Raw genomic sequence first — 24,723 nt, forward strand, 5'->3', positions numbered from 1 at the left:
CCTTGTGGTCAGCGAAAAAAGGACCCGTCATGATCCATGTTATGATAGACTCAGGAGCCACAAACAATTTCATTGATAGAGAGTATGCCGACTCTCTGGGATTACAATATCACGACTTCAAGAACGCCCGTGTGGTGCAGGCCATAGATGGCCGCCCCCTCAAGACAGGTCCAGTAAGCCAATGGTCAGAACCCACCAGAATGTGGATAAGGGAACACATGGAAGAGATTTCCTTCTTTGTTACCGAGGTTCCCCACTTCCCTGTGATTTTGGGAATTCCATGGCTGACACTCCACGACCCAAACATCTCCTGGTCCAACAGAGAACTACAGTTTGCTTCAAAATATTGCCAAAACCATTGTCTTGTAGCCAAGGTCTGCCATGCCACAGACGCTGAACCCATCATCACCTTGCCCAAGAAATACTCAGACTTTTGGGATGTATTCAATGAAAAAGAAGCCGAGAAACTACCCCCGCATAGACCTTATGACTGTGCCATTGACTTGGTCGAGGGGCCCCCGATCCCGCGAGGGCACCTCTACTCCCTGACTGAACCGGAGCAAGAAGCTCTCAGGGAGTTCTTAGAGACAAACCTCCGCAAGGGGTTTATCAGACCCTCTCAATCCCCAGCCGCTTCCCCAGTGATGTTTGTGAAAAAGAAGTCAGGGGACCTACGCTTGGTGGTGGACTATAGGGCATTGAACAATATCACTAAGCAAAACCGATATCCACTGCCTTTGATCTCGGACCTCTTAGACCGGCTTCGAGGGGCCAAGGTTTACACCAAACTGGATCTTCGAGGAGCTTATAATCTAGTTCGCATCAGGGAACGGGACGAGTGGAAGACCGCTTTCCAGACTAAATTCGGTTTATTCGAGTCCCTGGTCATGAATTTCGGTTTATGTGGAGCTCCCGCAACGTTCCAGCATTTTGTCAATGATATCTTTCAGGATTATCTAGACCGGTTCTTGATTATCTACTTGGACGATTTTTTGGTGTTTTCTAGATCACAATCAGAACATGAGAACCACGTCAGAATGGTGTTACAACGATTGCGGGATCATGGACTTTATGCCAAGCTGGAAAAATGCGCTTTTGATCTACAAGAGGTAGATTTCCTGGGATACCGTGTCTCGCCACTAGGGCTCACCATGGACCCGGCAAAGGTTTCAGCAGTATTGGAATGGCGGGCGCCAACCAACAAGAAAGAGGTGCAACGCTTCTTGGGGTTCGCGAACTACTACCGCAAGTTCATTCCAGACTTTGCCCGCTGGTCTGATCCAATCACCAGCTGCATCCGTGGGAAACAGCCTTTCCGCTGGACAGAGCAAGCAGAGAAAGGATTCCAGCAACTAAAGAAATTATTCACGTCCCAGCCAATCCTCCAGCACCCAGATCCTGAAACCCCTTTTGTCGTGCAGGTGGACGCCTCCGATGTGGCAATTGGGGCTGTACTCTTACAACCAGTGGGAGATCATCTTCACCCTTGTGCCTTTTACTCCCGTCAACTGACCGCACCAGAGAGAAATTACACTATTTGGGAAAAGGAACTTTTGGCCATAAAGGCAGCCTTTGAAACTTGGAGACATTGGTTAGAAGGGGCCAAATTTCCCATTGAGGTCCATACTGATCATCGGAATCTGGAGCATCTAAGAACTGCCCGCAAGCTAAATCAGAGGCAACAACGCTGGGCTTTATTCTTTGAGCGTTTTAACTTCCAAATCCATTATGTAACCCCAGCCCAGACCAAGCAAGCAGATGCTCTGTCACGGAAACCGGAATATGCTGCAGGGCGCAAAGAGACCTTTGAGTCCCAACTACTGCAGCCCGAGAACTTTGCCACGCTCACAGTGGGAAACACCAAATCCACTCTAATTGAATCAACTCCCTCTACTCCAGGGCCCCTTTGTGCTCAGGAAATCAGGGCCAGTCAACAAGCAGATGCCTGGGCTCAGGACCAACTTCGCCAAGGACTACATTTCCCCTTCTCGCTTAAGGATGGGTTACTTTGCTATAGAAATCATGTCTACATCCCTCCAGGACCGGGCAGGGAAAAGGCACTTCGTCTGTGTCATGACTGCAAGCCAGCAGGGCATTTCGGACTATTTAAAACCATGCATTTGATCCTAAGAGATTTCTGGTGGCCCAAGATCCGCAAGGATGTGGAAAAATATGTCAATACCTGCCCAGTATGCCAGCGCTCCAAGACAAGAAGAGAGAAGCCCTCAGGGCTTCTGCATCCCCTTCCTACCCCATCTCGCCCATGGGAAATAATCTCTGCGGATTTTATCACTGATCTACCACCTTCCTGTGGATTTACCACGATCCTAGTGGTGGTGGACCTTTTTACCAAATTAGCCCATTTCATTCCCTGCGATGGCCTCCCCACAGCCAAAGAGACTGCAGATTTATTCCTTCAGCATGTTTTCAGATTGCATGGTTTGCCCAAGAGTTTGGTCACAGACCGTGGGTCCCAATTCACCTCTCGCTTCTGGAAAGCACTACAGGAACTATTGGGCATAGACTCTCGTTTATCTTCGGCTCACCATCCCCAAACGGATGGGCAGACAGAGCGCACCAATGCCACTCTGGAACAATACCTTCGCTGTTATGTAAACTACCAGCAGGACAATTGGGCTTCCCTGTTACCGCTGTCGGAGTTTGCCTATAACAATGGTGTCCAGGCTTCAACTAAAGAAACCCCGTTCTTTGCAAACTACGGCTTTCATCCACGCTTCTTTCCTTCTATTATTGAAACCTCAGAAGTTCCCGCAGCAGAGGACTGGCTGCAGGAACTCACAGCGGTGCAACAACTTTTGCTCCAGCAACTAGACCAAGCCAAGGAGGACTATAAACGCCACGCTGACAAACATCGCCAGCCGGGCCCCGAAATCAAGGTAGGAGACCGGGTTCTTCTGTCCACTCGCTTTTTGCCCTCCCATCGCCCTTGCCGGAAGTTAGAAGCCCGCTTCATTGGCCCCTATCCAGTGGTGGCGCAACTTAACCCCGTGACTTTCAAACTTCAACTCCCGCGCTCTATGCGCATTCATCCAGTGTTTCATCGCTCTCTGCTCCTTCCGGCGGATGGTGTGCGCCCTGATGTAGACCGGCCGGCCCCCACTCCTGTTTTGGTGGATGGGGAGGAGGAATTCGAGGTTCAGGACATTTTGGATTCTCGCTTTCACCGCCGCCGCCTTCAATATCTCATTGACTGGGTGGGTTTTGACCCCGAAGAACGCTCTTGGGAAGACGCTTCCACAGTCCATGCCCCCGATCTAACCCGCTGCTTCCATCAGACCTACCCTGCCAAGCCGCGGCCTCGCGCCTCGGGGAGAGAGCCCTATTTTGGGAGGGGGCTTGAGGAGGGGGATAGTGTGATGACTCATGGGCCATGTAGTCCCGTTCCTAGCGCTGTGGTGACAGATGAAGAGGAAAACTTGGGTTTTCCACCGTTTCAGCCAGAATTGGAACTTTCCCAGCCTGAATTGGAGCCCTTGCACCTGCAGGAGGTTTGTCTTCCAGAAATCTGCCAAACAAGCCCTGAGTCAAAATCTCCCCCATTTTCTCGCCGTAATTATTATCAACAACAAAAAGGAGTTCAACAGGCTAATCGCAGAAGCCTGAGAATCGCAGCCAGGCATTCAGCTGATTAAGACTGCTTTCATGAGAAACTTTAGGGAGTCATGCATCTGGACACAGAGATTGACTTTCGGTTCTGGTTCCCCAGAGAAGTGTTCTTTGGTGGGAAAACGAGACCCTATTTAGGTTCTTTGCCCTGTAGGAATCTTGCGGAGTCAATTCGTCAGCTACTGGAGTAGGTTGTGTGTGGACAGCGCTACTCCCGTTTCCAAGCCTTCGTTCCCGTTTCCAGCCTTGTTTTGCTTCACGGACCTTGCCTTGCTTCCTAGGACTCAGCCTTGCTTTCCAGGACCTTGCCTTGCTTCCCGGACCTTGCCAAGTATTTACCACGGATCTTGTCCCTGTTCCTCATTCCTTGTTGCCTTGTATCAAGCCTTGTGTTCCAAGAATCAAGTTTACTTCCTAGCCTTACATCAAGTTCCTTGGACTAAGAACCTTGTCATCTCCCCTCACTTTGCTTGGCAAAGTGAGTGTTTCGGTTACTGGATTACAACTTTGGACCTTAATATTTTATATTGGACATTGTTTTCCTGGACTATAATTGACCTTTCCTGAAAGGTCTTCTTCTGAACTATATTCTACACTTATTTTTATTGCCTTTACTTATTTCCTTAATAAAGATATTAGATAGATTCTGGCCTCTGTGTATGGTTATTGGTGCTCTGCAGCCTGGGTTGTGACAAAAGGGATGCTGGATCCTGTGATTCTCCCCATGAACGGTTCCCTCATGTGTTTACTATCATTTTTATTTTTGTTCTTATTTCATATTATTTTTAATTCTTTATTATTATTATTTACCTTTCTTATTTTTTATAATATCTTAACCCCTATGAATGGGGCAGCTGTAACCTTGGCATGAACTCTGGCTAGCACATCCCCAACTGGGCATCATCCGGATGCCTAAGGCTAATGGATAACAAACATGGATTATCAGTAATCACTCTCTGCAGAAAAGGACAATGGATTTCTTTCCTAGATCTCGGAGGACACAGATGTCAGGCCACCCAGGAAGGAACCTCTTTGGACATTCTGAAACCGCTCATCATAAAAGACTCATTCTCCTGCCAAGGGAGACCAGGAGTCACTGGTACTCAAAGGCCACATCCCTTCTTGGACTCTGAATCATATGTAATCTAATCAGTGACTCTGCCATGACTGCTTTCTTTCACAATAGGACTGACCAGCAGGCGCCAGACCCTCTTTTATTAAATTTCCTAAACCAATCAGCGAGCCATAAACAAGGTCCGGTTTGAGGGCCCATAGGTAATCGCCAGGCCGTTTTGACAAAGAACTTTCATAAACCTGTCATTTAATATATGTTTACCCTTTGTTTTTCCTGTTGCTTTCATCTCCCCCATTGGCCAGCAAGGGAGTGACATCACAGGCAGGGCTCGCGCTCCCATTGGATGAAGCGTGCATGCCTCCCAGACCACCCCTCTTGCTTCCTGACGTCAGGGACTTCTCTGACCAATCAGCAAGGAACCAGCTGGGTGGGTGGGAGCGGAAAATTTAAAAAGCAAAAGTATAAAAAGTGCATTTTTCTCTGTAATGGCAATTGCTACCGTCACCCTGCTCCAGCGGGACAGAATAAACATTGGTGATCTCTACTTCAAACCTGGGTGAGCCTCTTTATTGGAAATAGGGAAGTCTTGTATTGTTTGCTTCTTGCAAGCTCGCCAGGTGCCGCAGAACCCTCTTTTTGGGCTGGCACGGGTCTGCTCCTGCAAGGAGGCCCCGTTTCGCCCACATCTATGGCAGGCATCCTCAGAGGTACAGTAGAGTCTCACTTATCCAACACTCGCTTATCCAACGTTCTGGATTATCCAACGCAGTTTTGTAGTCAATGTTTTCAATACATCATGATATTTTGGTGCTAAATTCGTAAATACAGTAATTACTACATAGCATTACTGCGTATCGAACTACTTTTTCTGTCAAATTTGTTGTATAACATGATGTTTTGGTGCTTAATTTGTAAAATCATAACATAATTTGGTGTTTAATAGGCTTCTCTTTAATCTCTCCTTGTTATCCAACATATTCGCTTATCCAACGTTCTGCCGGCCCATTTAAGTTGGATAAGTGAGACTACTGTATGTTGGAAACTAGGCAAGGGAAGTTTATATTTCTGTGGAAGGTCCAGGGTGTGAGAAAGAACTCTTGTCTGTTGGAGGCAAATGTGAATGTTGTGATTAATCACCTTGATTAGCATTTAATGGCCTTGCAGCTTTAAGATCTGGCTTCTTCCTGCCTGGGAGATTCCTTTGCTGGGAGGTGTTAGCTGTCCCTGATTATTTTATATCTAGTATTCCTTTGTTTTCTGAGTGTTGTTCTTTATTTACTATTCTGATTTAAGACTTTTTATAATACTGGTAGCCAGATTTTGTTCATTTTCATAGTTTCCTCCTTTCTGTTGAAATTGCCCACATGATTGTGGATTTCAGTGGCTTCTCTATGTAGTCTAACATGGTAGTTGTTAGAGTGGGCCAGTATTTCTGTGTTCTCAAATAATATGCTGTGTCCAGGTTGGTTCATCAAGTACTCTGCTATGGCTGACAACTACAAAAATAAACAAAATCTGGCTACCAGTATTTAAAAAACCCCTCTAAAATCAGAACATTCACACTTGCTTCCAACAGACAAGAATTCTTTCTCCCACCCTGGACCTTTCACAGATACAGTAGAGTCTCACTTATCCAACATAAACGGGCCGGCAGAATGTTGGATAAGCGAATATGTTGGATAATAAGGAGAGATTAAGAAAAAGCCTATTAAACATCAAAATAGGTTATGATTTTCAAATTAAGCACCAAAACATCATGTTATACAACAAATTTGACAGAAAAAGTAGTTCATTACGCATTAATGCTATGTTGTAATTATGGTATTTACGAATTTAGCACCAAGATATCATGATATATTGAAAACATTGACTACAAAAATGCGTTGGATAATCCAGAACGTTGGATAAGTGAGTGCTGGATAAGTGAGACTCTACTGTATATAAACCTCTGAGGATGCCTGCCACAGATGTGGGCAAAACGTCAGGAGAGAATGCTTCTGGGACATGGCCATACAGCCTGGAAAACTCACAGCAACCCAGATTAAAGCTTTTCCAAATACAGTAGAGTCTCACTTATCCAACATAAACGGGCCGGCAGAACGTTGGATAAGTGAATATGTTGGATAATAAGGAGAGATTAAGGAGAAGCCTATTAAACATCAAATTAGGTTATGATTTTCAAATTAAGCACCAAAACATCATGTTATACAACAAATTTGACAGAAAACGTAGTTCAATATGCAGTAATGCTACGTAGTAATTACTGTATTTACGAATTTAGCACCAAAATATCATGATGTATTGTCTCGGTCTCTGTTTGATGTGTTTATGGGCATTGAATGTTTGCCCTATGTGTGTATAATGTGATCCGCCCTGAGTCCCCTTCGGGGTGAGAAGGGCGGAATATAAATACTGTAAATAAAAATAAATAAATAAATAAATAAAACATTGACTACAAAAATGCGTTGGATAATCCAGAATGTTGGATAAGCCAATGTTGGATAAGTGAGACTCTACTGTAATATAGACGATTCCCAATGACTGCATATTCTAACACTGGACTTCAGCACAATATTTCTACAGAGTTTCCATTCTAAATTGCATTTATCTGAATTGGTGAAAATGAACTATCTTTTCCAAGAGATAATGTATTGGTTATAGCAAGGAAGAACAATGATGTACCGCTCAGGTTTGCAGAACAAAAAAATATATACAGGAACTTTACTAATTTCAAGAGATCAAAAGAACAGTGGTATTCACAATGGTCCCTCTGATTGCTTACAGAAGTCCACAGTCATAAACAGTCCTTTCTCAGTCCACAAATCTGCTCCAGAGAAGAATGCAGTCCTGATTCTTTACTCTCTCTTTTCATCAGCAAACAGGCCTAAAAAATAGCAATGCCTCTCTGAGTACACCGCTCTCTACTCCAGCAGTAGTCAGTCAGCACTGGAAAGGAGCCCCCAATGGTGTAGTGGACTAAAGCCTCGTGACTTGAAGGTTGGGTTGCTGACCTGAAGGCTGCCAGGTTCGAATCCCACCCGGGGAGAGCGCGGATGAGCTCCCTCTATCAGCTCCAGCTCCATGCAGGGACATGAGAGAAGTCTCCCACAAGGATGGTAAAACATCAAAACATCCGGGTGTCCCCTGGGCAACGTCCTTGCAGATGGCCAATTCTCTCACTCCAGAAGCAACTCCGGTTGCTCCTGACACGAAAAAAAAAAAAGCACTGGGAAAAAAACTTGTCCAAACTGGTTTTACAGCAGCAGAACAGAAACAGTATCCAATCAATTCCAGGTCTTTGCAGGTTCAGCCAATTGGCTTAATGCACTTCATTTTCTAGTTAACACACATATGGCACAGTGCCTTTGCAAACCATGACAGTCTGAACCCCTAAACTGCCCCCTTGGCTAAGGGCCTGCTCTGATCTAAAAGATGGATTGCTTTCAGCTTCAAAGCCTGGCTGCTTCCTGCCTGGGGGAATCCTTTGTTGGGAGGCATTAACTGGCCCTGATTGTTTCTTGTCTTGAATTCCCCTGCCTGAGGCAAGTGTGAATGTTTCAATTGGCCATCTTAGCATTGAATGTCCTTTCAACTTCAAAGCCTGGCTGCTTCCTGCCTGGTGGGAATTCTGTTGGGAGGTGTTAGCTGGCCCTGATCGTTTCATGTCTAGAATTCCCCTGATTTCAGAGTGTTGTTCTTTATTTACTATCCTGATTTTTTAGTTTTTCTTAATACTGGTAGCCAGGTTAATTTTCTGGTTTCCTCCTTTCTGTTGAAATTGTCCACATGCTTGTGGGCAAAAACGTCAGGAGAGAATGCTTCTGGAACATGGCCATACAGCACGGAAAACTCAGGGCAATCCAGCGATTCCGGCCAAGCCTTGGACAAGAAAGCATTACTATTGTGTGGTGATCACTTCTGGGCAAGGTTTGCTTATGGAGTGGGGTTGTCAGCCCTTACCTTCCTCTGAGGCTGAGAGAGTGTGGCTCGCCCAGGGCTATTTCTACTGGTTTTCAAATAATGTTACCTAGAGAGGAGGGAAAGAGGCGTCTGTCATTTGTGAGGACAGCAACAACCCGAGACCCGCCCCATGGCTCTCCCCCAAGTGAGGGGCGCCTCTTCCTTTCCCCATCTCTTCCTCTTCCCGCCTCTCCGTGGTTCAAACATTCCCACCGCCCCCTTTCAAGCGTTCTCGACCTCAAATCTCGCGAGACACTGCAACGAAAGGCGGGATCTTTGGGCGGAAGCGTAAAACATTTGAAGAAAGCAGCGCGAAGAGAAGGAGTGTTTGTGTGTCCGTCGCTCAGGTGAGGCGGCGCCTGTTGGGGAGCTTTGGGGGGTCACCTCTATCTCGTGCCTTTGTTACCTGCTTATTACTCCCCGAGGGAACTCGTAACTGTGTCTCTTTCTCGCTTCCTCCTCTCGACAAACCCGTGAGGAGAATTCAGTCGAGGGATATTTCCTTGGGATGGATTCACCCGCCTCGCAAGGCACCTTAAACAAATGGGGGAAATCCTGTCACCGAACCACATACAGTAGAGTCTCACTTATCCAACACTCGCTTATCCAACGTTCTGGATTATCCAACGCAGTTTTGTAGTCAATGTTTTCAATACATCGTGATATTTTGGTGCTAAATTCGTAAATACAGTAATTACTACATAGCATTACTGCGTATTGAACTACTTTTACTGTCAAATTTGTTGTATAACATGATGTTTTGATGCTTAATTTGTAAAATCATAACCTAATTTGATGTTTAATAGGCTTTTCCTTAATGCCTCCTTATTATCCAACATATTCGCTTATCCAACATTCTACCGGCCCGTTTATGTTGGATAAGTGAGACTCTACTGTAAACGGAGAAAAGCTTGCCGTTTCTTTCCCATTTTTCTTCATGATCCTTGTTGGGATTTAAGAGATACTGGTTGCCTAGAAAGGAACTTCTTTTATTTCAATGGGCTGTTGAAAGATTGATTCAAATGTACCCGGGATTGCATTCTGTAAATTGGTTTTCATAAATAAATGTATATGTATCCATATATACACATTGTGCCCCACTTTCTGCTGGTCATGTACCGTAATTTGCTTGCTTACATACACACACACACACATATATATTTATATATACACACACACATATATACTTACCTGGCAGGGGAGACACCATGATCACATATATACATACATATATTTATATCCATATATATATATATATATATACACACACACACACACACACACACAGTAGTCTCTCACTTATCCAACATAAACAGGCCGGCAGAAGCTTGGATATCTTGGATAATAAAGAGGGATTAAGGAAAAGCCTATTAAACATCAAATTAGATTATGATTTTACAAATTAAGCACCAAAACTTCATGTTATACAACAAATTTGACAGAAAAAGTAGTTCAATACGCAGTAATGTTATGTTGTAATTACTGTATTTACGAATTTAGCACCAAAATATCATGATATATTGAAAACATTGACTACAAAAATGGCTTGGATTATCCAGAGGCTTGGATAAGCGAGGCTTGGATAAGTGAGACTCTACTGTATATGTATCCATATATACACATTGTGCCCCACTTTCTGCTGGTCATGTACCGTAATTTGCTTGCTTGCTTGCTTGCTTCCACACACACACACTCATATATTTATATATATATGCATACATATATTTATATCCATATATATATATATATACACACACACACACACACACACACAGTAGTCTCTCACTTATCCAACATAAATGGGCCGGCAGAAGCTTGGATAAGCGAATATCTTGGATAATAAGGAGGGATTAAGGAAAAGCCTATTAAATGTCAAATTAGATTATGATTTTACAAATTAAGCACAAAAACTTTGTTATACAACAAATTTGACAGAAAAAGTAGTTCAATACGCAGTAATGTTATGTTGTAATTACTGTATTTACGAATTTAGCACCAAAATATCACGATATATTGAAAACATTGACTATAAAAATGTCTTGGTTTATCCGGAGGCTTGGATTATCCAGAGGCTTGGATAAGCTAGGCTTGGATAAGTGAGACTCTACTGTATATGTATCCATATATACATATTGTGCCCACTTTCTGCTGGTCATGCACCGTAATTTGCTTGCTTGCTTGTTTACACACACACACACTCATATATATTTTTATATATACACACATATGTATACATATATAATACAGTAGTCTCTCACTTATTCAACATAAACGGGCTGGCAGAACGTTGGATAAGCGAATACAGAAGAGTCTCACTTATCCAAGCCTCGCTTATCCAAGCTTCTGGATAATCCAGGCCATTTTTGCAGTAAATGTTTTCAATATATCATGATATTTTGGTGCTAAATTCGTAAACACGGTAATTACAACATAACATTACTGCGTATTGAATTACTTTTTCTGTCAAATTTGTTGTATAACATGATGTTTTGGTTCTTAATTTGTAAAATCATAACCTAATTTGGATAAGTGAGACTCTACTGTATGTTGGAAAAACAGCTTGGTTTCCACCCTCCAGATAATGGTAATATTGCCCTCTCAGTCTATTTCCTTTAATACAAGCTTTATTGTCTAATTATGTATCCTTCAAACTAAATATAACATAATTTCCAAGTTATGATTCACCATTACAGAAGCTCAGTTTCTGTTAAGTTTTACACCAAAATTTAAATGCTGTAACTGCCTCAATCTGACAGGAGAAAATATGCTTGTTTTTATAAACATTATAGCATAGAGATGACGCATCCTTTAATAATTACTTGTAATGATAGCATTATGATTCCATATTAACTGCTATTGTATTATTACTCCTATTAGTATTGATGCTTTGATCTTGTTCTGTGTTTGTAAAGATATATATTTAAATTGCATTGTGTTTATATGTGTGTATTAGAGCTGTGAGGACAGGTGTGTAGAATCCTGGATTTTGAAAAAAGATCAGGTATATGTTAGAAATAATAGAGAACAACTTGCCTGAGCTCTAGAGAAATGCTGCTAGCGAGACAATTCAATACCAGATTAGGAGGAGAGATACTTCGTAGTCTGATCTGCTATAAGGTTGCAGTGTCTGTTATTTACATACTGCATCAATTTGTAGAATATAAATGAGTTTTTCAATAATGTCTTAATAAATGGGAGGCTTTGCTGCAAAAGGCAACTTATAAATAAATATAGAGCCAAGAGAGTGTTTAATACCTATCTCGTCCACCTGAGGCTGCTTTAAAGACTGCAGGGTATTTAGTTTCACAATTTTGTTTGTAAATCACTATGGAGATGCAGAAAACAAGGTATAATAAATAGTTAGATTTGAACTAGCTTTCATTAATAGTCTTATATTCGTGTTAGTAATATAATGGGAACAAAACAAGACCTGTTTGAAGCACAGCTAGAAAAATGCCCTGTAATAAATACATACATACATACATAAAACTTTATATACCACCCTATCTTCTCAAGAGGAGTCAAGGCAGTTTCCAACATAGCAAAACATTCAATTGCCAAAAAGAAACCATACAACAAATTAAACATAGTAAAAATAATAAACATAAGACAAGAACATACGATTCAAAACAATCAAAGATTAAAATCCAGTTACAATATGCTGTAACAAAACATGATGGTAAAAGGATGATGCTACCATGTTGTAGGAGTCAATGAATGTATTCTAGCACTCGTCTTTTAAGTAATCTATCTTTTTGCAGCTATGAAAGGGAGAAAAACACTTCATATAAAGGAGGCCTTTCAGCAAACTCAAAAACCTCATCAAAACCATGCAAAGCTGGTGACATCTTTAAAACAGACCTATGATGAGGTAAATATTATACATTTACTTTGACTGATATCCTTTTTGCTCTTAAACTTTTTCCACTCGTAACCAATTTCCATCTTTTACTCTTACCAATTTTTTCATGACTGCATCATTTTGCTAAGGGGGCCAGGACCCACTGTTTAAGAAGCAGTGCTCTAGAATTAACTGAGTGGTTCAAAACACTTATAAAAGACTGCAGCATCTTTAAAAAATATAAACTTACTGCAAGTAAATTATACTTCTAGAAGCACATCTGTGGATAGAGAAGAGTGCAAGCTGAGAAAGAAAAAAATAGCAAACTAAGGAGGGAAAGAAAGGGAAAAAACCAATAGTTTCTTTCCTCCAGAGTGTGTTCAATTTTCTGAACACTGGAAACAAGGCAGGGTGATGTTCAGCTGATACTGTAATAGCAATCTGATGGTGTTTTTACCTAGCTGCCTCCCTGCCCAGATGAAAGGGCAGACATATCTATATGAATTTGTAAGACCTGAACTATGTTGATGAAACAGTTTTATTTAAAGCAGTGGTTCTCAGCCTGTGGGTCCCCAGATGTTTTGACCTTCAACTCCCAGAAATCCTAACAGCTGGTAAACTGGCTGGGGTTTTGTTTTTGTTTTTTGAGTTGTAGGCCAAAAACGCCTGGGGGCCTCAGGTTGAGAGGCACTAATTTAAAGATGGTTAAAAGGCCTATGCTCTAACTACCTAAAATGTTAAGAGTGGAGCAGACAAGCTCCATATTTTCTTTCTCTAATGCAGTTGCTGTGATTGGACATGTTCCAGTCTGATTGGAATAGTTTTCTTTTCACATGGTTGTTGTCAATACAGTTGGAATGTATTTGTTCCAGTTAAAGCAGAGGTGTTCCCATGTAATGGAAGCTCTCCTTGTGAGAAGAATGGTGGAACTAGAAATGGGATGGGCAGGGGTAGCCTGTTTTCTTGACATGTGGTTTAAACATTACTCCTTTGACAGAACAGGTATAATGTGTTTTCCGCTTCTGCTTCTTTCTGTTCTGCTAAAGTTCAGTTGTGAAAATGAAATCATATTGAGTATGATGTAACTTTTAGTTGCAGGAAAAAAGCGGTTTTCATGAGGAGTTTGTTCATTATCTTAAGTATGCCTTAATAATCTACAAACGGGAACCTGCAGTGGAAAAAGTGATTAATTTTGTGGCCAAGTTTGTTGCTTCCCTTTATGAGCCATTAGAAGATGATGCTGAAGAGGAAGAAACAGAAAATTCACTTCTGAATTATTTGTTCAACTTTCTACTTGAGGTACCATAAGAAAATGTTTGTTTGTCTTTGTTCTATGTTAAAAGGCATTGAATGTTTGCCTATATGTGTAATGTGATCCGCCCTGAGTTCCCTTCGGGGTGAGAAGGGCGGAATATAAATGCTGTAAATAAATAAATAAATAAAATCTGATAATGGATAGATATTTTAATAATACAGGCTGAGCAACCCTACTCTGGAACCCGGAATTCTCCACTTTTTGCAGTCAGTTGCCTGTTTCTGCCTTTGAGCCAATAGTTGTAGCTCACTTGCCCATTCTTTTACAAGGCAGAATCAGGCTTTCCCAGATATTGTTTCCCTTCAAATACAATATCAGATACGTAATATCCTCAGTCTCTCTCCTAGCTTCTCATACACAAGACAAGTAGGAAACAAATGAGACTTGAGGCTGGTTATCAATATAAGGATTTGAAATGGCAAGAGGCATTTGTGTCAAGCTCTGTGCTTAATCATAGAATCATAGAATAGTAGAGTTGGAAGAGACCTCATGGGCCATCCAGTCCAACCCCCTGCCAAGAAGCAGTGCTTGGATTTCCACTATTTCACAATGTTCCAAAATCTGAAAAAATCCAAAACACCACTTGTCGCAAACATTTAGGATAAGGGACATTCAATCTCAATTATTATTTTCTGGATAGTTTATCAGTCTGCATAGTAGTGAACCATGTGTTGATGTTATTTTCTTTAAAATAAATAACTTCAATATTATGATATTTTGGGTGATTATTTCATGTTGTTTTAGGCACCTTGTGCCATATGTAAGCTACTCCGAGTCCCTTTGGGGAGATGGAGGCGGGGTACAAAAATAAAGTTATAATTATTAAAAATGTGACATCTGTTTTCTTACTATAAACACTTCTAGTATCGGCTCAGCCCACACTCAAATTAGGTAGACTTATGGTTAGACCTGTATCTATCAGAATGGTAGCATAACTTCAAAAGAATGTGGAACATACATTTTGTTAATATGAAGTTATATAGTTACTTTTCTGAATTTTGAATGCATAATGCGTATATAAGAATAATACAAGGATGCTTAAAAATAAACTCCTTCTTTTTAAAGTCCCATAATGCCAACAACAATGCAGTTAGATTCCGAGTATGCCAACTTATTAATAAACTTTTGGGAAGTCTGCCAGAGAATGCTGAAATTGGAGATAAGCTGTTTGATAAAATTAACAGTGCCATGCTGCTCCGAGTGAAAGACAAAGTTCCAAATGTGAGAATACAAGCTGTGCTGGCTTTGTCTAGACTTCAGGATCCAAAGGACAGTGATTGCCCAGTGATTAATGGTAAGTTGATGGGCTTAGTGCTGATTTTTATATTTTATATCAGTTGGGTGTTTTTCTTTGTAATTGTTACACATTTTGGGTGGAATATACTGCATCACGAAAAATTCCAGTGATCACATTACTTTTGAACTTTGCCCGGAAGACTGAAAGGTGCTATAAAGTGGAAAATAGATAATTTATCCATGTCAGAAGTCTCACATGTTTAAACCTTTTTTTTGGGCAAGCTTTCCCTTCCAGATCATAAAGAATCGATCATAGTGATAAAAAGAGGTTAAAACATTCTTGAAATTCTTATTAATCATTTCCTAGCTTACTGGGAATAAATATTGGCTAATAGCTGGAATAAACACGGAACCCCACACAGGCTGAATCCCCCTTATCTGGAAATCTGAAGTACAGTAGAGTCTCACTAATCCAAGCCTCGCTTATCCAAGCCTCTGGATAATCCGATCAGGATCAGGATCAGAAACAATTCATAAGCACACAGTAACCATATTCCTGCAGTATTAATTAATGTCAGTTAATTTCCACTAGCATTTAGAAAATGGAATCAAATTTCAATAGCAAATATGGATTCAAATTGTCATTGCTGTCTTGGTGATCTAAATTGCTGACCTAAATCGGTAGCCAACCTGTGAGCATTAAACATTTAAAAAGAGATTTCACATTTTAAAAAGATCATAGAATCATAGAATAGTAGAGTTGGAAGAGACCTCATGGGCCATCCAGTCCCCCCGCTAAGAAGCAGGAAATCGCATTCAAAGCACCCCCGACATGGCCATCCACCCTCTGCTTAAAAGCCTCCAAAGAAGGAGCCTCCACCTCAAAGTATTTTGGCCCCTCTCAATTCCTCTCTTTATATTTATGTACATATATTTTCTAGCTTCTAATAACTCTTACATCATGTTTTCCTGCATTATATGTCAGTGTGGAAAGGGCCTAGGGGCCCTTCCAGACAGGCCCTATATCCCATGATCTGATCCCAGGTTTTCTGTTTATCCCAGATTATCTGGCAGTGTGAACTCTTATAATAAAGTTTAAAGCAGAAAACCTGGGATCAGATCCAGGGATGTTGGACCTGTCTGGAAGGGCCCCAGGACTCAGAGTTACAGGTTCAAATGACGGGAAAGAGGAACATTAGAAAGAACTTCCTGACCGTATGAGCTGTTAAACATTGGAACTCTCTGCCTCAGAGTGTGGTGGAAGCTCCTTCCTTGGAGGCATTTAAACAGAGGCTGGACAGCCATCTGTCAGGACAGCTCTGATTTTGCTTTTCCTGCATGGCAGGGAATTGGACTAAATGGTCCATGTGGTTTATGATTCTATGAGCCTAAGATCTTCCAGTCATCAGATACCAATGCCATACAGAGATGCTTTTGCATACCCCTCATTTAGTAATATATTCCTTTTATTTAAGTCAATGGAAAACTAGTACATTTTTGGAAGATGTATGTTTAATGCATTTGGTTTTTAAAGGCTAGGGCATGAATTCTAAAAACAATCAGAAATATGTTCCTTAGCCATAGCTAGTCACCCCTCTCCCCATTTTCTTCTGCTACTGAAATACAATTAGTTTTCATCAGACGAATTGTCTATTCCATAGTGAATGTGAATTCCATAGTGAATCAGGGGAAATCTCTATTCACAATGGCCTTGCTGTTGTCCTTTGTTTAGGCTGTGCCATTATTTTCATTTGGAGTGTGGATGTGTGCCTGGCTTTCTGACAAAGAGGGGGAGAATAACTTGTGCAGCAGAGCTGTATTATTCCTTTGGATGCTAAACTCCATCTTTTGTTAAGTGCGGAATTCATCTAAAGAATAACATTTTGAATGTGTGTTGACAATAGTGCTTTTTAAAAAGTGTACATCCGACATACTATATAGCTTTTTTTCCCCATGGCATTTAAGGAAACAAAGCCTAGCTTGCTATAGTGCTTTCACTTTTTATATATCCAAGGCAGTTCTCTTCTCATAAGTAAACCATTCAGTATTCCTATGGACTTTTTGTAAACTTTAGGTCAAACCAAAATTTTAAAATATTGATAGTGGAAACAGGAGAAAATTGAAATCTGGAACCAGACTGACACCTAGTGGGGAGCTTTGGGAAAGTTTTCTTCTCTCTCCAAATGATGAAAGCCTTGTATGATTTCAGATTGTGTAGCCATGTTCCAGAAGCAATCTCTACTGATGTTTTGATGTTGAACACACAAGCCCCCAGACCCACATTACTCTGACATACAGCTGATTTCTGCCAGGAGCTCCACAGGCTCACAGGAACCCTGGTTTTCCCTTCCAGAAGAACCTCAGTCACATAGAATACATTGTTTCCTCTCTTACAGCAACAGAAAAACCTCAGGCATTCTCTCCATTGAAGCTCTACTGTCTTTCATTACATATTAACCCAGAGCAATAAACTGTGTCCGATCTGCTTTCACTTCCTTAGCCTGCAAAAATCGGATTTTTTAATGAACGAGTTTGCCTTTTTAAATGAATAAGCATAGGCAACGCAATCTAGGAAACTGTCTTTCCCAGGGGCGGTTCACCCCCCAGGCAAACTAGGCATTTGCCTGTGGCGACATGTTGGGGGCGCCGTTCAGTCAAATCCTGGCTCCGCCAGGAAGGCATTCCTCGGCTCTATGCCAAATAGATAAGCGGCGCTCGCTTCTCTGGTCTGCAAAGCTCCGAGGAACGGCTTCCTTCTCATTTCTCGGTGCTTTGCAGCTTCCCTCCTTGCTGCTCAGCCTTCCCCCCCAGTTTGGGGGGGGGAATTCAGGGGGGGGGAATTGATTGCCTACTCTTAAAAAATACCTAAGGACGGCTCTTTCCCATGTCTTTTATGAACTTCTTGATATCAGGGACCTCTCTACCCCCCCCCATCCCTGCATGAACCCCATGTATTCCTCGCGTCGTCTCAGTTCCAGAGTGAATCCCAACTAGCCCTCTTTGCCTACTTGGGCTAAATGGAAAATTCTGGGATTCCTATATATTCCCTCATGGAAACGCAAAGGGGATCGAAGCCCCTTCAAACGGCCGTGAGACTGATTGAGTCTGTCTTCTCAAACCCAAAAGGTGTGATGACTCATGGGCCATGTAGTCCCGTTCCTAGCGCTGTGGTGACAGATGAAGAGGAAAACTTGGGTTTTCCACCGTTTCAGCCAGAATTGGAACTTTCCCAGCCTGAATTGGAGCCCTTGCACCTGCAGGAGGTTTGTCTTCCAGAAATCTGCCAAACAAGCCCTGAGTCAAAATCTCCCCCATTTTCTCGCCGTAATTATTATCAACAACAAAAAGGAGTTCAACAGGCTAATCGCAGAAGCCTGAGAATCGCAGCCAGGCATTCAGCTGATTAAGACTGCTTTCATGAGAAACTTTAGGGAGTCATGCATCTGGACACAGAGATTGACTTTCGGTTCTGGTTCCCCAGAGAAGTGTTCTTTGGTGGGAAAACGAGACCCTATTTAGGTTCTTTGCCCTGTAGGAATCTTGCGGAGTCAATTCGTCAGCTACTGGAGTAGGTTGTGTGTGGACAGCGCTACTCCCGTTTCCAAGCCTTCGTTCCCGTTTCCAGCCTTGTTTTGCTTCACGGACCTTGCCTTGCTTCCTAGGACTCAGCCTTGCTTTCCAGGACCTTGCCTTGCTTCCCGGACCTTGCCAAGTATTTACCACGGATCTTGTCCCTGTTCCTCGTTCCTTGTTGCCTTGTATCAAGCCTTGTGTTCCAAGAATCAAGTTTACTTCCTAGCCTTACATCAAGTTCCTTGGACTAAGAACCTTGTCATCTCCCCTCACTTTGCTTGGCAAAGTGAGTGTTTCGGTTACTGGATTACAACTTTGGACCTTAATATTTTATATTGGACATTGTTTTCCTGGACTATAATTGACCTTTCCTGAAAGGTCTTCTTCTGAACTATATTCTACACTTATTTTTATTGCCTTTACTTATTTCCTTAATAAAGATATTAGATAGATTCTGGCCTCTGTGTATGGTTATTGGTGCTCTGCAGCCTGGGTCGTGACAGTTTGACTCCGCCACCCTAAGCACCAATTAACCTAGGCCAGAATGTCTACCGGAGCCAGACCGGGTGGCCAGCCACTCAGCTACACCATCGACAAGGATGAAGTGGACCGCATCCGAGATAAGCTCAATGCGCAGGAGGGGGAAATAAGGGGATTGAAGGAATGCGGAATCCGTCTCCCGGCCCTGGCGTTGCCAACCAAGTTTTCTGGAGAAGCTTCTAAGGTTCATGTTTTCTGTCGCCAATGCCAGGCTTATCTAGAGGCCCGTAATGCCGAGTTTCCCCAAGAAGACATCAAGGTGGCGTGGATTTACAGTCTCCTAGACGGGCCAGCGGCCAACTGGGCGACGGCACTGTTCGACCAAGGCTCCCCACATCTGAGATCAGCGCAACACTTCTTGGATCACCTTAAGGCGACTTGGGGGATCGAGGACAATTTGGAGGCGGCCGGCCACAAACTCCGGCACCTCTCCCAAGGGGACAGACCCTTGTCCCAGTACATAGCCGAGTTCCGAGTGCTGGCCCATAACACCGGCTGGAACGACATAGCCCTCAGAGGACAATTTCGGGAGGGTCTCAACATCGAGATGCTGGAGGAAATCTCCAAGGTGGATCCTCCACACTCTCTTGAAGGACTCATTGATCAATGTTTACGAGCTGAAGTCATGCTGGCCAACAGAAAGCAATGGATCCGAGGCCAGAGCGGTAGGGCTGGAGCGAAACCTCCCGCTCCCACCGGCATCCAGCCGCGTCCAGTGTGGAGACCCCCGCCACCAGCCCCATACCCCAGAGGAAGCGAGGAGGTGCCGATGCAGCTGGGCAATGTGCGTCCCAGGTTAGATACTGCCGAGAAGGCCCGCCGCCAACGCCTGAATCTCTGTTGGTACTGCGGAAACGGGGGCCACTTTGCCAGAGAGTGTCCAGCCAAAGGAAAGCCCGCCGCCCGTCTGGCGGCGGCGTCCTCCACGGAGACGAAGACGTCTGAGGCGGCTGGCGCTAAGCCTGCAGGGGAAGCCAGCGACCGGGCGTAGAGAGGCTCGCCAACCCGGTCAAAAACCCCACTCAAGAGCCGCCAACCGGGGTCCTATTTCTCCTAGTGGTCACCTTGTGGTCAGCGAAAAAAGGACCCGTCATGATCCATGTTATGATAGACTCAGGAGCCACAAACAATTTCATTGATAGAGAGTATGCCGACTCTCTGGGATTACAATATCACGACTTCAAGAACGCCCGTGTGGTGCAGGCCATAGATGGCCGCCCCCTCAAGACAGGTCCAGTAAGCCAATGGTCAGAACCCACCAGAATGTGGATAAGGGAACACATGGAAGAGATTTCCTTCTTTGTTACCGAGGTTCCCCACTTCCCTGTGATTTTGGGAATTCCATGGCTGACACTCCACGACCCAAACATCTCCTGGTCCAACAGAGAACTACAGTTTGCTTCAAAATATTGCCAAAACCATTGTCTTGTAGCCAAGGTCTGCCATGCCACAGACGCTGAACCCATCATCACCTTGCCCAAGAAATACTCAGACTTTTGGGATGTATTCAATGAAAAAGAAGCCGAGAAACTACCCCCGCATAGACCTTATGACTGTGCCATTGACTTGGTCGAGGGGCCCCCGATCCCGCGAGGGCACCTCTACTCCCTGACTGAACCGGAGCAAGAAGCTCTCAGGGAGTTCTTAGAGACAAACCTCCGCAAGGGGTTTATCAGACCCTCTCAATCCCCAGCCGCTTCCCCAGTGATGTTTGTGAAAAAGAAGTCAGGGGACCTACGCTTGGTGGTGGACTATAGGGCATTGAACAATATCACTAAGCAAAACCGATATCCACTGCCTTTGATCTCGGACCTCTTAGACCGGCTTCGAGGGGCCAAGGTTTACACCAAACTGGATCTTCGAGGAGCTTATAATCTAGTTCGCATCAGGGAACGGGACGAGTGGAAGACCGCTTTCCAGACTAAATTCGGTTTATTCGAGTCCCTGGTCATGAATTTCGGTTTATGTGGAGCTCCCGCAACGTTCCAGCATTTTGTCAATGATATCTTTCAGGATTATCTAGACCGGTTCTTGATTATCTACTTGGACGATTTTTTGGTGTTTTCTAGATCACAATCAGAACATGAGAACCACGTCAGAATGGTGTTACAACGATTGCGGGATCATGGACTTTATGCCAAGCTGGAAAAATGCGCTTTTGATCTACAAGAGGTAGATTTCCTGGGATACCGTGTCTCGCCACTAGGGCTCACCATGGACCCGGCAAAGGTTTCAGCAGTATTGGAATGGCGGGCGCCAACCAACAAGAAAGAGGTGCAACGCTTCTTGGGGTTCGCGAACTACTACCGCAAGTTCATTCCAGACTTTGCCCGCTGGTCTGATCCAATCACCAGCTGCATCCGTGGGAAACAGCCTTTCCGCTGGACAGAGCAAGCAGAGAAAGGATTCCAGCAACTAAAGAAATTATTCACGTCCCAGCCAATCCTCCAGCACCCAGATCCTGAAACCCCTTTTGTCGTGCAGGTGGACGCCTCCGATGTGGCAATTGGGGCTGTACTCTTACAACCAGTGGGAGATCATCTTCACCCTTGTGCCTTTTACTCCCGTCAACTGACCGCACCAGAGAGAAATTACACTATTTGGGAAAAGGAACTTTTGGCCATAAAGGCAGCCTTTGAAACTTGGAGACATTGGTTAGAAGGGGCCAAATTTCCCATTGAGGTCCATACTGATCATCGGAATCTGGAGCATCTAAGAACTGCCCGCAAGCTAAATCAGAGGCAACAACGCTGGGCTTTATTCTTTGAGCGTTTTAACTTCCAAATCCATTATGTAACCCCAGCCCAGACCAAGCAAGCAGATGCTCTGTCACGGAAACCGGAATATGCTGCAGGGCGCAAAGAGACCTTTGAGTCCCAACTACTGCAGCCCGAGAACTTTGCCACGCTCACAGTGGGAAACACCAAATCCACTCTAATTGAATCAACTCCCTCTACTCCAGGGCCCCTTTGTGCTCAGGAAATCAGGGCCAGTCAACAAGCAGATGCCTGGGCTCAGGACCAACTTCGCCAAGGACTACATTTCCCCTTCTCGCTTAAGGATGGGTTACTTTGCTATAGAAATCATGTCTACATCCCTCCAGGACCGGGCAGGGAAAAGGCACTTCGTCTGTGTCATGACTGCAAGCCAGCAGGGCATTTCGGACTATTTAAAACCATGCATTTGATCCTAAGAGATTTCTGGTGGCCCAAGATCCGCAAGGATGTGGAAAAATATGTCAATACCTGCCCAGTATGCCAGCGCTCCAAGACAAGAAGAGAGAAGCCCTCAGGGCTTCTGCATCCCCTTCCTACCCCATCTCGCCCATGGGAAATAATCTCTGCGGATTTTATCACTGATCTACCACCTTCCTGTGGATTTACCACGATCCTAGTGGTGGTGGACCTTTTTACCAAATTAGCCCATTTCATTCCCTGCGATGGCCTCCCCACAGCCAAAGAGACTGCAGATTTATTCCTTCAGCATGTTTTCAGATTGCATGGTTTGCCCAAGAGTTTGGTCACAGACCGTGGGTCCCAATTCACCTCTCGCTTCTGGAAAGCACTACAGGAACTATTGGGCATAGACTCTCGTTTATCTTCGGCTCACCATCCCCAAACGGATGGGCAGACAGAGCGCACCAATGCCACTCTGGAACAATACCTTCGCTGTTATGTAAACTACCAGCAGGACAATTGGGCTTCCCTGTTACCGCTGTCGGAGTTTGCCTATAACAATGGTGTCCAGGCTTCAACTAAAGAAACCCCGTTCTTTGCAAACTACGGCTTTCATCCACGCTTCTTTCCTTCTATTATTGAAACCTCAGAAGTTCCCGCAGCAGAGGACTGGCTGCAGGAACTCACAGCGGTGCAACAACTTTTGCTCCAGCAACTAGACCAAGCCAAGGAGGACTATAAACGCCACGCTGACAAACATCGCCAGCCGGGCCCCGAAATCAAGGTAGGAGACCGGGTTCTTCTGTCCACTCGCTTTTTGCCCTCCCATCGCCCTTGCCGGAAGTTAGAAGCCCGCTTCATTGGCCCCTATCCAGTGGTGGCGCAACTTAACCCCGTGACTTTCAAACTTCAACTCCCGCGCTCTATGCGCATTCATCCAGTGTTTCATCGCTCTCTGCTCCTTCCGGCGGATGGTGTGCGCCCTGATGTAGACCGGCCGGCCCCCACTCCTGTTTTGGTGGATGGGGAGGAGGAATTCGAGGTTCAGGACATTTTGGATTCTCGCTTTCACCGCCGCCGCCTTCAATATCTCATTGACTGGGTGGGTTTTGACCCCGAAGAACGCTCTTGGGAAGACGCTTCCACAGTCCATGCCCCCGATCTAACCCGCTGCTTCCATCAGACCTACCCTGCCAAGCCGCGGCCTCGCGCCTCGGGGAGAGAGCCCTATTTTGGGAGGGGGCTTGAGGAGGGGGATAGTGTGATGACTCATGGGCCATGTAGTCCCGTTCCTAGCGCTGTGGTGACAGATGAAGAGGAAAACTTGGGTTTTCCACCGTTTCAGCCAGAATTGGAACTTTCCCAGCCTGAATTGGAGCCCTTGCACCTGCAGGAGGTTTGTCTTCCAGAAATCTGCCAAACAAGCCCTGAGTCAAAATCTCCCCCATTTTCTCGCCGTAATTATTATCAACAACAAAAAGGAGTTCAACAGGCTAATCGCAGAAGCCTGAGAATCGCAGCCAGGCATTCAGCTGATTAAGACTGCTTTCATGAGAAACTTTAGGGAGTCATGCATCTGGACACAGAGATTGACTTTCGGTTCTGGTTCCCCAGAGAAGTGTTCTTTGGTGGGAAAACGAGACCCTATTTAGGTTCTTTGCCCTGTAGGAATCTTGCGGAGTCAATTCGTCAGCTACTGGAGTAGGTTGTGTGTGGACAGCGCTACTCCCGTTTCCAAGCCTTCGTTCCCGTTTCCAGCCTTGTTTTGCTTCACGGACCTTGCCTTGCTTCCTAGGACTCAGCCTTGCTTTCCAGGACCTTGCCTTGCTTCCCGGACCTTGCCAAGTATTTACCACGGATCTTGTCCCTGTTCCTCATTCCTTGTTGCCTTGTATCAAGCCTTGTGTTCCAAGAATCAAGTTTACTTCCTAGCCTTACATCAAGTTCCTTGGACTAAGAACCTTGTCATCTCCCCTCACTTTGCTTGGCAAAGTGAGTGTTTCGGTTACTGGATTACAACTTTGGACCTTAATATTTTATATTGGACATTGTTTTCCTGGACTATAATTGACCTTTCCTGAAAGGTCTTCTTCTGAACTATATTCTACACTTATTTTTATTGCCTTTACTTATTTCCTTAATAAAGATATTAGATAGATTCTGGCCTCTGTGTATGGTTATTGGTGCTCTGCAGCCTGGGTTGTGACAAAAGGGATGCTGGATCCTGTGATTCTCCCCATGAACGGTTCCCTCATGTGTTTACTATCATTTTTATTTTTGTTCTTATTTCATATTATTTTTAATTCTTTATTATTATTATTTACCTTTCTTATTTTTTATAATATCTTAACCCCTATGAATGGGGCAGCTGTAACCTTGG

At 43.9% G+C, this 24,723-nt stretch overlaps 1 long non-coding RNA gene across 1 annotated transcript; it reads left to right on the forward strand.

Moving 5' to 3' along the window:
• The first annotated feature begins 8,899 nt into the window (after positions 1-8,899).
• LOC134299388 (uncharacterized) lies at positions 8,900-15,944 on the forward strand. Its single transcript, XR_010006588.1, has 4 exons — positions 8,900-9,009; positions 12,424-12,533; positions 13,596-13,802; positions 14,884-15,944. It is a non-coding gene; the product is annotated as an uncharacterized LOC134299388 (long non-coding RNA).
• The last annotated feature ends 8,779 nt before the right edge of the window (positions 15,945-24,723 follow it).

Source organism: Anolis carolinensis, chromosome 5, assembly GCF_035594765.1.
Source record: "Anolis carolinensis isolate JA03-04 chromosome 5, rAnoCar3.1.pri, whole genome shotgun sequence".
NCBI classification, from domain to species: domain Eukaryota; kingdom Metazoa; phylum Chordata; class Lepidosauria; order Squamata; family Dactyloidae; genus Anolis; species Anolis carolinensis.